Below are 15,992 nucleotides of genomic sequence, written 5' to 3' on the forward strand. Positions count from 1 at the left end.
ACCTTCTGACTCAGAGGCGAGTGACACAGAGAGTGGCAAGCATTGCAATGGTTCTCTGGCCACACTTGATTAGTTCAGTTGGAGGAATGATGAGTCTAGATTTTTTGATCAGTGTTATATTAACACCAGGGTTAATCAATTTTATTTTAAAACCGTTTTACAATGATGCTGAGCCAAAGATCCAGGCGAGAGAATCACTTGGACCAGAATCCAGGTCTAATTATTGACCCATTGGGATCGATCGTGGACCTTGTTACCTCCCTGTGTGGAAACACAACAGGCGCCAGCAGCTCGTCCAATTAATAATAACCTGCCCCGAAGCCCAATATCGGGCCGACCTTGTACACCCCCCACCCCACTCAGTGGTAGATCTCCTGCAGTGGAGTCAAACAGTTGTACTGGGGTAATCCCCACTCTGGGACTTTAGCACCTAGTCTAGGCTGCGGTACTGAGGGAGCGCTGTGTTGTCAGAGGTGCCATCTTACAGATGAGATGTTGAAGCAAGGCTTCATCTGCCTGACGTGAAAGATCCCACGGCCACTTTTCGAAGAAGAGCAGGGGAGTTCTCCCTGGTGTCAGGGCCAATATTCATCCCTCAACCAGTCCCACCAAAAATGGATTAACTGGTCATCATCTCATGGGTTTCTGTGGGACCTTGCTGTGCTTTCCTACATAACAACAGTGACTGCACTGGCTGTGTGCGCTTTGTGATGTCTGGAGGATATGAAAGGTGCTATATAAATGCACATTTGGTCTTTTTCACCAGGCCTTACTCACGAGGATCTGCTACTCCAGCTAATTTGAGATCTGTGGCCTAAGTTCTGGTCTCAGACTCACCAGAAATGGCTAAAAATAGTCCTAGCATTGCTGCAGTGTTTATAAATAGGTTGCGATCGCACTGCGTGAGCGGTTATCCATCCGAACAGTCACCTGATCTAGTGTTTCATGAGATGTAGCCAGAACCAGATCAAATGTTCCTGCTCATGATCTAATCAGGTAGCCGGGAGGAGGCTGTTTCGCTGTGTGTAGAGGAGACGTGTTGTCTATGAAGGAATTGGGCCTGCAGCAGGGAAACACTAAACGGGGACAGACTGGGTGTTGAAATCACTAATAAAGGAAAGTGGATGGTCAAAATAGCACTTTCTTCATTCCTTGTCCTCCATATTTAACCTTTGATTTTGATGTTAAAAGAAAAATCATAAATGGGGTCTGAAAAATCAGTGCTATGTTTTATAATTCGGTGAAAGTTCAGAGGCCGATTTTATTTGGGATTTTTCAAGGTTGCTTGTACTCCCATGCATGGGTCCAACACAAACCCATAGTAAACTTGCCAGGTTTATTGAGACAGGCAGATGGAAAGACACCTTATACCGGGTCCTCCCAACCACCAGCCTCAGTGGCTCGAGCAACGGAGGCTTGTGATTGGTCGCATCAGAGCCATGCACGGGAGCCTGCGGCCCCAGAACCTCCATTAACCACAATATCAGAGTCTCAGACTCCAGCCCATATTCCAGGCCGACACTCCAGTGCGGTACCGAGGGAGAGCTCCTGTGCGCAAATTGACTGCCGTGTTTCCTACATTATAGCACTTCAGAAGTACTTCATTGGCGGTGAAGCGCTTTGGGACATCCTGAGGTCGTGAAAGGAACTGGAGAAATGCAAGTCTATCTTTCGATTGGCAGTTACCCCTTCCCCCAAGATGTGAGCATCTAAAGTAATTCAGAAGGTCATTCTGCCTCTGACAGAGTTCACTGATCTGAAGTCTGGGGCCGACTGTTTCTGGATTAGACTGGCAGGAAGTATTTCTTCAGGTTGAAAGGGTCCAGTGAAAATACAAAATAAAAACTGGTTTGAGGAGGGAGGGGAAAGCCCTGCCACATTTTGTCCTGTGAATTCAACATGGGCCCAAGAAATAGAGCTGGAATATAGGCAGGAACATACTATGAAATAAGAGGGGCTGGCATTACTAAGATCGGGGAGAAAGAGAAGATATTGGATAATTGCAATCCCAGAGCCATTAAAATAAAGTCATAGAAACATAGAAGATAGGAGCAGGAGAAGGCCATTTGGCCCCTCGAGCCTGCTCCACCATTCAATGAGATCATGGCTGATTATCCAAATTCAGTACCCTGTCCCTGCTTTCTCCCCATACCCCTTGATCCCTTTAGCCTTAAGAAATATATCCAACTCCTTCTTGAATATATTTAATGAATTGGCCTCAACTGCCTTCTGTGGTAGAGAATTCCACAGGTTCACCACTCTGGGTGAAGAAATTCCTCCTCATCTCTGTCCTAAATGGCTTACCCCTTATCCTTAGACTGTGACCCCTGGTTCTGAACTCCCCGACCATCGGGAACATCCTTCCTGCATCTAGTCTGCCCAGTCCTGTTAGAATTTTATAAGTTTCAATGAGATCCCCTCTCATTCTTCTAAACTCTAGCGAATATAAGCCCAATCGACCCAATCTCTCCTCATACGTCATTCCTGCCATCCCAGGTATCAGCCTGGTGAATCTTCGCTGCACTCCCTCCATGGCAAGAACATCCTTCCTCAGATAAGTCGTTCTTTATCATTCCAATGTGAGCACAAGTGATTTTGAAGTGAAGAGATGTATCAGGAATCAGAAAAGAAAGACAGACTTGCGTTTCTATAGCGCCTTTCACAACCTCAGGACATCTCAAAGCACTTTACAGCCAATGAAGTACTTTTGAACTGGAGTCACTGTTGTAATGTAGGAAAGACGACAGCTAATTTGCACACAGCAAGATCCCACAAACAGCAATATGACAATGACCAGATTATCTGTTTTTGTTATGTTAATTCAGGGATAAATATTGGCCAGGACACTGGGGAGAACATGGGATCTTTTACGTCCACCTGAGAGAGCAGACGGGGCCTCGGTTTAATATCTCATCTGAAAGAAGGCACCTCCAACAGTGCAGCACTCCCTCAGTACTGCCCTGGGTGTGTCAGCCTGGATTTTAAGAACATAAAGAACATAAGAATTAGGAGCAGGAGTCGGCCACACGGCCCCTCGAGCCTGCTCCACCATTCAATAAGATCAGGGCTGATCATCCACCTCAACTCCACTTTCCCGCCCGATCTCCATATCCCTCGATTCCCCGAGAGTCCAAAAATCTATCGATCTCAGCCTTGAATATACTCAACGACTGAGTCTCCACAGCCCTCTGGGGCAGAGAATTCTAAAGATTCACCGCCCTCTGAGTGAAGAAATTCCTCCTCATCTCAGTCTTAAATGGCCGACCCCTTATCCTAGTTCTAGACTCTCCAGCCAGGGGGAAACAGCCTCTCAGCATCTACCCTGTCAATCCCCCTCAGAATCTTGTATGTTTCAATGAGATCACCTCTCATTCTTCTAAACTCCAGAGAGTATCGGCCCATTCTACACAATCTCTCCTCATAGGACAGCCTCTCATCCCAGGAATCAATCCAGTGAACCTTCGTTGCACCGCCTCCAAGGCAAGTATATCCTTCCTTAGATAAGGAGACCAGAACTGTGCCCAGTACTCCAGGTGTGGTCTCACCAAGGCCCTGTACAATTGGAGCAAGACTTCCTTACTCTTATACTCCAACCCCATTGCAATAAAGGCCAACATGCCATTTGCCTTCCTTATTGCTTGCTGTACCTGCACGCTACCTCTCTGTGTTTCCTGTACGAGGGCACCTAAATCTCACTGAACACCAACATTTGAAAGTTTCTCACCATTTAAAATATATTCTGTTTTTCTATTCTTCCTACCAAAGTGAATAACCTCACATTTCCCTACATTATACTCCATCCGCCACATTATTGCTCACTCACTTAACCTGTCTACATCCTTTTGCAGGCTCTTGGCGTCCTCCTCACACCTTACTTTTCCACCTAGCTTTGTATCGTCAGCAAACTTGGATACATTGCACTCGGTCTCTTCATCTAAGTCATTGATATAGATTGTAAATAGCTGAGGCCCCAACACTGATCCTTGCGGTCCCCTACTAGTTACAGCCTGTCAATCTGAAAATGACCCGTTTATCCCGACTCTCTGTTTTCTGTCCATTAACCAATCCTCTATCCAGGCTAATATATTACCCCCAACCCCATGTGCCCTTATCTTGCTTAACAATCTTTTATGTGGCACCTTATTGAATGCCTTTTGGAAATCCAAATATAGTACATCCATACTATCTACCCTGCTAGTTACATCCTCAAAAAACCCAAATAAATTTGTCAAACACGATTTTTGTGCTCAAGTCTCTAGAGCGGGTCTTGAACCCAAAACCTTCATGACTCAGAGGCGAGAGAGCTGCCCACCGAGCTCCGGCCTCACCTTTCTCTTCTGGTGAGTTTTAATCATGTGACATTTTAATGGTGCGAAGGAATTGCCGGGTTTTTTGCACTCTTGGAAAACGTAATTTTTTTTCATCAATTCCACATTTTACACAAAAAATGTTTTTTTTAATCGAAATGCGAAAGTGGATTTTTTGACCTCAGCCCATTACTGGGATTTCCCTCAAACACTGTCATGGCCGCCCGTGCAGTATTGGAAGGGTTGGAGATTGGTGCATGAAAGCAAAACGATGTGATGCGTGGCAAACAAATCTCATTCTCTCACCGACTGCCCGTCAAATCCTTTAACTTTCATTAAGAATAAACGAAAAACAAAATCCCGACTGCCCCAATATCAGGATTGTGGGTTTTCCATAAGAACTGGGATCAGGCTTTCCACCATTGCGTCAGGAGCGTAGTGTACCCCAAATTCCTCCTCCCTCCTACAGCGGCAGATTGGGGAACAAAGTGGAAATAACAACAGAAAATGCTGGAAAAACTCAGCAGGCCAGGCAACATCGGTGGAGAGAGAAATAGAGTCAACGTTTCGGGTCAAAACCCTTTGTCAGGACTGAGAGAAAAGGCAGGAAATGAAACAAAAGGCAGTTTGGGGGCTGGGAAATGGGGGAGGGGATGAAAGAAGAGACATTAAGAGATATTCAAGGTGAGACGAGATGGTAATAGGACAGGTAAAGAAACAAACAATGGCTCTAGATGAAGTGTGAAATGCACTGGCAGTGTGAGAGACAGCTGCCATGTGGGAGAGAGAGAGAGGAAAAGGCACAAACCAAAAGTGTGGATAAAAAATATAAAAATGTAATAGGGGCCGAGGTTATGATCTGAAATTGTTGAACTCGATATCGAGTCCGGAAGGCTGTAAAGTGCCTAATCGGAAGATGAGGTGCTGTTCCTCGAGCTTACGCTGAGCTTCCATGGAACAATGCAAGAGGCCGCAGACGGTGAGGGCCGAGTGGGAATGGAGCAGTGAATTAAAATGACAGGCGACCGGAAGCTCGGGGTCACCCTTACGGACTGAACGGAGGTGTTACATAGATACATAGATACATAGAAGATAGGAGCAGGAGTAGGCCATTCGGCCCTTCGTGCCTGCTCCGCCATTTAATGAGATCATGGCTGATCCTTTAATTCAGTATCCCGTCCCCGCCTTCTCTCCGTAACCCTTAACCCCTTTTGCCCGTAGAAATATATCTAATTCCCTCTTAAATATATTTAATGAGTTGGCGTACACTGCCCTCTGTGGCAATGAGTTCCACAGGTTCACCACTCTCTGAGTGAAGAAATTCCCCCTCATCTCTGTCCTAAATGGTTTAGCCCTTATCCTTAAATTATGTCCTCTAGTTCTGTTCTCACCCGCCAAGGGAAACATTCCTTCTGCATCCAGTCTGTCTAGACCTGTCAGAATTTTATACACTTCTATGAGGTCCCCTCTCAATCTTCTAAACTCCAGTGTGTACATCCCTAAACTACATAGTCTCTCCTCATAGGTCATTCCCGCCATTCCTGGTATCAGCCTGGTGAATCGCCGCTGCACCCCCTCCATGGCAAGAACATCCTTCCTCAGATGAGGCGACCAAAACTGTACACAGTACTCGAGGTGTGGTCTCACCAGTGCCCTGTACAGCTGCAGCAAGGTATCCCTGTTCCTGTATTCTAACCCTTTTGCTATGAAGGCCAGCATACCGTTTGCCTTCTTGACCGCCTGTTGCACCTGCATGCTCGCCTTCAGTGACTGGTGTACAAGAACACCCAGGTCTCTCTGTACTTCCCCCTCTCCCAATCTATTGCCATTTAAATAATAATTTGCCCTCCCGTTCCTGCACCCAAGGTGGATAACTTCGCACTTGTCCACATTATAGTGCATCTGCCATTTATCCGCCCAATCGCCCAGTCTGTCCAAATCGCTCTGGAGCTTCCTGGTCTCTTCCTCTGAGCCCACCCCACCTCCTAGTTTAGTGTCGTCTGCAAATTTGGAAATGCTGCATCCGACTCCCTGATCCAGGTCATTAATGTAAATTGTGAACAGCTGGGGGCCCAGGACAGATCCCTGTGGTACCCCACTTGTTACTGCCTGCCATTCAGAAAATGAGCCGTTTATTCCAACTCTCTGTTTTCTATCTGACAGCCAGTTCCCTATCCACGCCAAAACTTTCCCCTTTATCCCATGAGCCTCAATTTTCCATGCTAATCTTTTATGTGGGACCTTATCGAAGGCCTTTTGGAAGTCCAGGTACACCACATCTACTGGCTCTCCCCCATCTATTCTACCAGTTACTCCCTCAAAAAATTCCAATAGATTAGTCAAGCACGATTTACCCTTTGTAAATCCATGTTGACTCTGTCCTATCCTGTCCCCATTTGCTAAGTGCTCCGCTATTTCATCCTTAATGATGGACTCCAGCATTTTGCCCACAACTGATGTAAGGCTTACAGGTCTGTAATTACCTGCTTTTTCCCTACCCCCCTTTTTGAATAGTGGGGTAACGTTAGCTACCCTCCAATCCATCGGCACTGTTCCCGAGTCTAATGAATTCTGAAAAATCATCCTTAGTGCATCCGCTATCTCTAGGGCCACCTCCTTCAGTACCCTAGGATGCATGTTATCAGGCCCTGGGGATTTGTCCACCTTCAATCCCTTTAGCTTCCTTAACACCATATCCTTAGAGATATTGTTCCGCAAAGCGGTCACCCAATCTGCGTTTGGTCTCCCCAATGTAGAGGAGACCGCATCGTGAGCAGCGAATACAGTATACTAGATTGCGAGAAGTACAAGTAAATCGCTGTTTCACCTGGACCTTGTTGCGCTCGAAAACAAGAGCAAAAAAAGGACCAATTTTGGGGAGCAATGTCCTGTGTCCGATCTGTGCCTGCGTTATGTGTGGATCTAATGGGGTTCATACAATAACTCCTTACATCAGTCTAGCCAGTAGAAGAGCAGCTCTGCCCAGGGCAACACAATTATTCAGAAAACTTAAAAGATACCATCACGCAATGTGTACCATTTCTCCCTGATAAAGATGGAGAAAGTCATGAAGTGAGAGGATTTTCAGGCTTTCTGTCTGAATGTTAAGTCGGTTTAAGGTCAGTGATGCCTCTGTGTGAAATTGTGCCATCTGAAACACTGAGCGTTCTTGCCCTCTGCTGTCCAAATGCAGTCACACCAGGAGAGTGAGACCAGCACCGGGAGAGTGACCAGAGCTATGGTGGGCTGTTTAACCCCCCGAGGACAGGCGGGAGAGGGGTCGGGGGGGGGTTAAATTCTTAAAAAACCTGCGACCCGAGCCAAGCCCACTGCGAACATGCCTATTTCCAGTTTCCCGGGGTGAGGAGGGGAGTAAATCACTCTCGAGAGATCAGGAGTCTAAATATGTTAATGAGGCTGCGTGCCTCAGATTTTAGAAGCCTTTAAATTTAACGGCTGCGACCGGATCTCCCAGTGCTCGGGAAACCCGGCCGTTGATCAACTCTTGACTGGCGTTCTGCCGGCTGTTTGGAGGCCCTTTGCTGGACAGTTTTTCAAGTCGTTCCAAGTTGCTGAAAATCTGATCCATTCTGGCTTGGATTTCATTTTCCACCAAGTGAACAAACTAGGCGCTGCACTGTCAGAGGGGCAGTACTGAGGGAGCGCCGTACTGTCGGAGGGACGGTACTGAGGGAGTGCCACACTGTTGGAGGGGCAGTACTGAGGGAGCGCTGCACTGTTGGAGGGGCACTACTGAGGGAGCGCCGTACTGTCGGAGGGACGGTACTGAGGGAGTGCCACACTGTTGGAGGGGCAGTACTGATGGAGCGCCGTACTGTTGGAGGGGCAGTGCTGAGGGAGCGCAGCACTGTTGGAGGGGCGGTACTGAGGGAGTGCTGCACTGTCGGAGGGGCAGCACTGAGTGAACGCCGCACTCTTGGAAGGGGCAGTACTGAGGGAGTGCCGCATTGTCGGAGGGGCAGTACTGAGGTAGCACTGCACTGTCGGAAGAGCAGTACTGAGGGAGTGCTGCACTGTCGGAGGGGCAGTACTGAGGGAACGCCGCACTGTTGGAGGGGCGGTACTGAGGGAGTGCCACACTGTTGGAGGGGCAGTACTGAGGGAGTGCCGCACTGACGGAGGGGCAGTACTGAGGGAGCGCCACACTGTCGGAGGGGCAGTAATGAGGGAGCGCTGCACTGTTGGAGGGTCAGTATTGAGGGAGCGCTGCAGTGTCGGAGGGGCAGTACCGAGGGAGCGCTGCACAGTCTGAGGGACAGTACTGAGGGAGCGCTGCACTGTTGGAGGGGCAGTACTGAGGGAGAGCCGCAGCCGGAGGTGCAGTACTGAGGGAGCGCCGCACTTTCGGTGGGGCAGTACTGAGGGTGCGCCGCACTGTTGGAGGGGCAGTACTGAGGGAGCGCTGCACTGTCGGAGGGGCAGTACTGAGGAAGCGCTGCACTGTTGGAGGGGCAGTACTGAGGGAGCGCCGCACTATCAGGGGGGCAGTACTGAGGGAGCACCGCCCTGTCAAAGGGGAAGTACTGAGGGAGCGCTGCACTGACACTGGGACAGTACTGAGGGAGCGCTGCACTGTCGAAGGGGCAGTATTGAGGGAGTGCCGCCCTGTCGGTGGGGCAGTACTGAGGGGGCGCCGCACTGTCAGAGGGGCAGTACTGAGGGCGCACCGCACTGTCACAGGGGCAGTACTGACGGAGCACTGCACTGTCGAAGGGACAGAACTGAGGGAGCGCCACACTGTCGGAGGTGCAGTACTGAGGGAGTGCTGCACTATCAGAAGGGCAGTACTGAGGGAGCGCTGCACTGTCAGAGGGGCAGTACTGAGGGAGCGCTGCACTGTCGGAGTGCCAGTACAGAGGGAGCGCCGCACCGTCGGAGGGGCAGTACTGAGGGAGCACTGCACTGTCGGAGGGGCAGTACTGAGGGAGCTCTGCACTGTCGGAGGGGCAGTACTGAGGGTGCGCTGCACTGTCGGAGGGTCAGTATTGAGGGAGCGCCGCCGTGTCGGAGGGACAGTACTGAGGAAGCGCCGCACTTGCGGAGAGGCAGTACTGAGGGAGTGCTGCACTGTCGGAGGGGCAGTATTGAGGGAGTGCCGCCCTGTCGGTGGGGCAGTACTGAGGGGGCGCCGCACTGTCAGAGAGGCAGTACTGAGGGAGCTCTGCACTGTCGGAGGGGCAGTACTGAGGGTGCGCTGCACTGTCGGAGGGTCAGTATTGAAGGAGCGCCGCCGTGTCGGAGGGACAGCACTGAGGAAGCGCCGCACTTTCGGAGAGGCAGTACTGAGGGAGTGCTGCACTGTCGGTGGGGCAGTACTGAGGGGGCGCCGCACTGTCAGAGGGGCAGTACTGAGGGAGCACCGCACTGTCACAGGGGCAGTACTGACGGAGCACTGCACTGTCGAAGGGACAGAACTGAGGGAGCGCCGCACTGTCGGAGGGGCGGTACTGAGGGAGCGCCGCACTGTCAGAGGGGCAGAACTGAGGGAGCGCCACACTGTCGGAGGTGCAGTACTGAGGGAGTGCTGCACTATCAGAAGGGCAGTACTGAGGGAGCGCTGCACTGTCAGAGGGGCAGTACTGAGGGAGCGCTGCACTGTCAGAGGGCCAGTACAGAGGGAGCACCGCACCATCGGAGGGGCAGTACTGAGGGAGCGCTGCACTGTCGGAGGGGCAGTACTGAGGGAGTGCTGCACTGTCGGAGGGGCAGTACAGAGGGTGCGCTGCACTGTCGGAGGGGCAGTACTGAGGGAGCGCCGCACTGTCGGAGGGGCACTACTGAGGTAGCGCTGCACTGTCGGAGGGGCAATACTGAGGGAGCGTCGCACTGTCGGAGGGACAGTACTGAACGAGCGCCGCACTGTCAGAGGGGCAGTACTGAGGAAGCGCTGCACTGTCGGAGGGTCAGTACTAAGGGAACTCCGCACTGTTGGAGGGGCAGTACCGAGGCAGAGCTGCACTGTCAGAGGGGCATTACTGAGGGAGTGCCGCACTGTCAGATGGGCTGTGCGGCGCTCCCTCAGTACTGCCCCACCGACAGTGCAGCACACCTTCAGTACTGCCCCTCTGACTGTGCAGCGCTCACTAAGTACTGCCGCTCCGACAGTGCGGTGCTCCCTCAGTACTACCCCTCCGACAGTGCAGCGCTCCCTCAGTACTGCCTCACCGACAATGCAACCCTCCCTCAGTACTGCCTCTGCGACAGTCCAGCACCCCCTCAGTAATGCCACTCTGACTGTGCGGCACTCCCTCGGTACTGCCCCTCCGAGAGTGCAGCACTCCCTCAATACTGTCCCTCCGACAGGGACGAGCTCCTTCAGTACTGCCCCTCCGACAGTGCGGCGCTCCCTTTGTACTGCCCCTCCAGCAGTGCAGCGCTCCCTCAGTACTGCCCCTCCGACAGTGCAGCGCTCCCTCAGTACAGCCCCTCTGACAGTGCAGCGCTCCCTCAGTACAGCCCCTCCGACAGTGCAGCGCTCCCTCAGTACTGTCCATCCGACGGTGCAGCAGTCCCTCAGGACTTCCCCTCCGACATTGCAGCACTCCCTCAGTACTGCCCCTCCAACAGTGCAGCGCTCCGTCAGTCTTCTCTTCTTAGTCAGTCCCTCGGAACCGAGGATGACTTGCTTCCACTTTAAAAGTGAATTCGCAGGTGACTGATGAGTCCAAAGCGGTGTAAAGGAAAAGCCATATTTCAGAAAGATACACCATCCTATGAAAAGATTTCTGATATTATTAAAACATGACATACTGAGTTTAAAAATCTAGAAAGGCTCAACGATACAAGTTGTGTCAATACAGGCTTCTGAGATAAGATGAAGTGTTAACACAAAAGTTGTAAACACCACACAAACTTTTGAAATGGGAATTGATTGTTAATACTGAGACAAAGGCCCTATTGAAGAAGCAAAGGCTTGCTTCCAAGGAGTCTGCAGTTTGGAACCAACACAATAGCAATGCCCAAGTGTTAAAAACTAACAATTCGAAAAAAACATAGAACATTAAAAAACCATGGCCTAGAAATTCAGTTGGTTGCGCCAGCCGTTAGCGCCTTAGGAGGAGTAGATGTCGGGCGCTAGGTGGCTAGTGCCCGGGCGCAGCGAGAACTGCGCCTCGCCCCAACTTCACTCGAGATTTAGCGGTGGCGCAAAGTCTTTGCGCGCGCTCAGCTGCGCACGCAGATCATGACGTCATTTCCTCGTGCAACGCCCTTTGTGCGCCCCCAACCGGAACTTCAGTGGCAACGCCCCATTGTGCGCCTGGCGCCCCTAGCGACTGTTAAGTGGAACGGTGCTCAGCCGATGCGGTGCGCGGGGGGCGCAAATTAAAGGGCACTCCTCCTGCAATATAAAAGGCTGCCATTTCGCAGCACTCCCTCTTGCGAAACGGATCTTTGGAGAGAGACCAAGGTAGATAGCTTTCTGCTTTGGCCCAACACTCGGACAGGTACTTCTGGCTTCAGGCCACAGATTTCCACTAGTCTTTGCCTTCATTGACATCTCATTGTTTGCCACCATATTATGGGGGCTGCAATGGGTGTCAACGCAGGCTTTCTCAATTACATCCAAAGGGCTCACAGACGCCGTGAGAGAGTGGCAGCCCTGGCTAGATGGAGAGGGGGCAACAGGCATCGGCAAAGGAGGCCTTACCCACCCAGGGTATACCGCCAGCAGTTCTCCTATCTCAACATGTCTGAGGAGCAGTGTGTTCGGAGGCTGCGATTCAGAAGGGACGTGGTCACAGAGATCTGCCAGCCGCTTGGCGGTGATCTGCAGCCACAGCTGAGGAGCAGGACGCCTCTGTCGGTGGCAGTGAAGGTGACGGTGGCTCTCAACTTCTATGCCACCGGCTCCTTCCAATCCGCTACTGGGGACATTGCCAACATCTCCCAGTTCGCCGTGCATTGCTGCATCTGCCAGGTGACCAATGCCCTTTTCAAAAGGAGACGTCAGTTCATCTCCTTCTCCATGGCCCTTGCCAAGCAGCAACAGCGTGCAATGGGCTTCCCCATGGTGCAGGGCGCCATTGACTGCACGCATGTGGCTTTGCAGGCACCTCTGGAGAATGCCGAGGATTACCGCAACCGGAAGGGCTACCATTCGCTGAACGTCCAGCTGGTCTGTGACCACAGGCAGCTCATCCTAGCTGTCAATGCCCGCTTTCCAGGCAGCAGCCACGATGCCTTCATCCTGCGACAGACTTCTGTGGCAGACATGTTCCAGGCCCAGCCTCACCCACGCGGATGGCTTATCGGGGACAAAGTCTATCCTTTGTGTACCTGGCTGATGACCCCGCTCCGTGCGCCCAGCACCCCTGCTGAAGAGGGATACAACGAGAGCCATCAAGCAACCAGGAACATCATCGAACAAACAATCGGCGTCCTGAAGCAACGGTTCCGCTGTCTGGATCGTTCCGGTGGAGCCCTACAGTATTCGCCGGAGCGAGTCTCCCATTTCGTGGTCGTTTGCTGCATGCTGCACAACCTGGCTATCCGCAGGACTCAGCCACTGCCACCACAGATTGGAGGACCACCTGAGGAGGAGGAGGAGGAGGAGGAGGACCAGCACAGGAGGGAGGCAGAAAGTGCAAGGGCCGCCCGTCGCCGGCTTATTGAACGTCGGTTCTAGGCCCCCTCTCAGGGACTGGCTTGTGCCAATGTCAGCAGATGAATGTAGCCGCTCCACAAGCCCTCAGCCGAGCAGGGCAACCAGGACTTAACCAAAAAACCATGCACACTGCAATTTTACAACAATAATTTATTGAAAACCTCTGTCCTTCCCACATTACATGCTCATGTGGAGAAGCCCCCTCCAAAAACACAAAACTACCAGTCTCGGCCTTACAAAAAGAAAGAAAGACACCAGTCTCGGCCTTACAAAAAGAAATAAAGACACCAGTCTCGGCCTTACATAAAGAAATAAAGACACCAGTCTCGGCCTTACAAAAAGAAAGAAAGACACCAGTCTCAGCCTTACACAGAAACAACTGCACCAGTGTCGGCCTTACAACAAGCACCAGGCATTTGTGCATACCTCAACTTTTTGCCCTGCGAGGGCGATGCCTTGCGCATCTTTGCCTGGCCCCTGCCCGCCCTGCTGCTCCTCCTCAATGGGAGCCCAGTGGCTGCAGCAAGGCTGGGGGAAGGCTGCTGAGGGGCGGATGGCGAGACGGCAGATGCCCTTGGGGGTCGGCCTGCACCAGCTCTGGTCTTGGAGTGGCCGGCTGCTGACTGCTCCAACTCTGGCTGGGCGGCAGCAGTCTGTCCAGCAGCTCGTGGCAGCTGCAATGGCGGAGTGGCAGTGTCGGCTGCAGGAATGGTGGCAACCTGGCAGATCGCAGGTGCTCGCTGGTCGCCTGACACATTGGCACTCGCATGGGCCAGCACTGCAGCATGCGCAGCAAACAGCTGAAGGACAGACTGCTGGGCTGCTGCTGCACGGCGAGTGCCCTGGCGATGCCTGGCTGATCCAGCGAGGGTGGCAGCAGTTAGTGCCCGTGTGGCCCTGGTCTGTGTCCGCATGACACTAGCCAGTGAATGGACGGCACGACTGAGCACTTGGCTAGAAGCCGACTGTGCTGCCGCGAAGTCCTGCAGACTCCTGGCCTGTGCTGCCGCGATGGCCTGCAGTCTCCTGGCCTGTGCTGCATTGAATTGTTCCAGACTCCTGGCCTGTGCTGCACTGAATTGTTGCAGACTCCTGGCCTGTGCTGCCCCGAATTCCTGCACACTCCTTGCCAGTGACTCTATGGAGTCAGGCATCCTTGCCACTGCAGCCATGAGCTCAGTGTGCCTGCGCTCAGCCTGGACGGCCATTTCCTCTAGGAGGCGCACCTCCTCTGCGCTGAGCGTCGCAGGACTGGAGGCCGCACTCACCCTCTGGGGAGAAGTCCGCCGAGCTTCCCCACCCCTCCCGCGTTGCTGCAGGCCGCTGGGCCCCGGAGCTTCACTCTCCTCCGACCCTTCCCCCCGGCTCCCCTCCAGGGAAGACGTGTCCCCTACATCGCCATGGGCTGGCGCGGCTGAGGGTGGCACTGATGGGCCGGCTTCCTCTTCCTCCTCCTCGTCTTCCGAAGGGCTGACAGTGGCAGCTTGAGGGCCCGCCTCCTCACCTGGCGATTCACCATCTGAAAGCAGGGAGGCACAAGAGTAGCTTTAGAGTGAGGACAGGGCGGCAGCGAGGGAGGCATGAGTGCTGCCATTCACCGCATTGGTCGGACAGTGGCAAAGGATGCTGATCTGATGCGCAAGTGGAACGAGAGAGGTCCAAAAGGTGATGCCCTTACCATTGGTGCCCAGAACAGGGTCGGCATCTCCACTGGTGACGGGGCCAATCAGCCGGCCTCCCATAATGCGCTCCACACGCTGGTCGAGGTCGGAGAGCTCTTTGAGGTCAGGATGGCCTCCGCCGGTGTCAGTTCGGTTGCGCCGGTTGTGCGCAACCTTGGCCTGCAAGAGAAAGGACGGCCTCTAAGTACAGTGTGTAGCCCTGATCTTGTCTGCAATGCCTCCCATGGTCGAATAGCTGGGATAGTGTGTAGCCCTGATCTTGTCTGCACTGCCTCCCATGGTCGAATAGCTTGGACAGTGTGTAAAGTGCTGAATGTGCAATTGATTTTCATGCCAGTCCCATAGCTGCTGGATGAGGGCTGGCCATTAGGGCTTTCAGGTCCCTTTGCCCATAATGTGAGGTGCACATGCAAGGATGAGGAGGACACTGGAAAGGGTACTCACCCTGACAACCTGAGTGAGGTCGTTGAACTTCTTCCGGCATTGCACAGGAGTCCTGGCAACCACGCTATTGGAAGACACCCTGTTGGACACCTCCCTCCAGGCTTTCTGGTAGGTGCTGGGCAGCGGCCTCTTGCCACCTTCTGGGAACAAAACATGGCGCCTGCGCTCCACTCCGCCAACCAGCACCCTCAGGTCACCGTCGCTGAAGCGCTGCGCTCTCTCCCTGGCCTTCTCCATAGTCCTGGGCGTTGTACAGGTGAAGCTGAAGTGGTCAGGCCTAGGTTGAGGGCTGCAGTGTGCAGGGCGTGGCAGGCAAACAAATCCACCCACCCCCTTTAAGAGATGACCGGCGCCAGAGTGTCTGCCGTCAATCAAGAACTCGCCGCACCTGCGCTGCGCCCGGCCTCGGGGGTATCGCTCAGCACCGTCGGCTTAGCGCCTAAAGATAGTCATGCATCGCCTGTTTTAGCGCAGCAGCAACCTCTTGGGGCGATGCGACTGAATATCGGCGAAGGGGGCGCGACTTTGCGCCGGGCGCAAACTTTAGCGGCCGCCCAACTTTACCGCCCCAAAAGTGGCTATACTGAATTTCTAGGCCACTGAGTTTAAAAATCTAGAAAGGCTCAACGATACAAGCTGTGTCAATACAGGCTTCTGAGATAAGATGAAGTGTTAACACAAAAGTTGTAAATACCACACAAACTTTTGAAATGGGAATTGATTGTTAATACTGAGACAAAGGCCCTATTGAAGAAGCAAAGGCTTGCTTCCAAGGAGTCTGCAGTTTGGAACCAACACAATAGCAATGCCCAAGTGTTAAAAACTAACAATTCGAAAAAAACATAAAACATTAAAAAACCATGTGCCTTTGATAAAAGTTTCAAGTGAAAGACAGGATACACGATTATATATACAACCAATTGAAATAGCTAA

The sequence above is a fragment of the Somniosus microcephalus genome, chromosome 1, assembly GCF_052327205.1.
Source record: "Somniosus microcephalus isolate GS21.2 chromosome 1, FLI_Smic_1.0, whole genome shotgun sequence".
Lineage (NCBI taxonomy): Eukaryota > Metazoa > Chordata > Chondrichthyes > Squaliformes > Somniosidae > Somniosus > Somniosus microcephalus.